This window comes from Lygodium microphyllum, chromosome 29 (assembly GCF_053477565.2).
Source record: "Lygodium microphyllum isolate KBCC chromosome 29, Lygodium_microphyllum_v1.1.10, whole genome shotgun sequence".
NCBI lineage: Eukaryota > Viridiplantae > Streptophyta > Polypodiopsida > Schizaeales > Lygodiaceae > Lygodium > Lygodium microphyllum.
The window spans coordinates 77,852,274-77,853,368 of record NC_141163.1 but is presented as its reverse complement, the minus strand read 5'-3'; positions in this window follow the sequence as shown (position 1 = coordinate 77,853,368).

Below are 1,095 nucleotides of genomic sequence, written 5' to 3'. Positions count from 1 at the left end.
GATTGATTAGCCCCACAGCATAACTCAAGTCAGGTCTAGTGATCGTGAGATAGATCAAGCTGCCTACCATCTGTTTGTACATGGTAACATTCTCAATCTCTGTCCCAACATCAATCTATAGCTTGACATTGTGCTCTAAAGGTGTATCCATATGCTTGCAATTCACCATATCATATTTCTATAACATGTCCTGAGCATACTGCTTCTGTAGCAGCCATATGCCTTGAGGTGTAGAGAACCAGCCCAGTCAGCATCAGTATATCCCATCAAGTCAAGGGGTTTCCCATATGCATAAAACAGCCCATGATTTGTGGTACTCTTTACATATCTCAAAATTCTATTGACTGCATCCAAGTGTGGTTTGCGAGGCTTCTGCATGAATTGATTGATTAGCCCCACAGCATAACTCAAGTCAGGTCTAGTGATCGTGAGATAGATCAAGCTGCCTACCATCTGTCTGTACATGGTAACATTCTCAATCTCTGTCCCAACATCAATCTGTAGCTTGACATTGTGCTCTAAAGGCGTATCCATAGGCTTGCAATTCGCCATATCATATTTCTATAACATGTCCTGACCATACTGCTTCTGTAGCAGCCATTCGCCATATCATATTTTTGTAACATGTCCTGAGCATACTGATGACTGGGATGGTTGCACTTATGACAGGAGGTCAACCAGCCATATTCACCTCCTCCATCTGATCTCAAACATGATATGTAGCAGCCCAACTCATTCTCTACATGCTTCTTGAAATATTTGAATGCATCAAACACATCATCTTTATGCTTCAAAATATAAAGCCAAGTGTACCTGCTGAAATCATCGATAAATGAGACATAATACCGTGCACCTCCAAATGAAGCATTATGTGAAGGACCCCAGACATCAGAGTGCACCAACTGTAAAGGTCTAGTGCTGTTTTTTACATGTCTCATGAACAGAAACCGTGCCTGCTTCCCAAACTGACATGCAGGGCATACATGACCAAAGTCATTATACTTGAATTTAGGTAATCCAAGTACTACTTCCTTCTGTTGCATAGATTTCAGCTTTTGTACATTGACATGTCCAATCCGCTTGTGCCAAATCTCT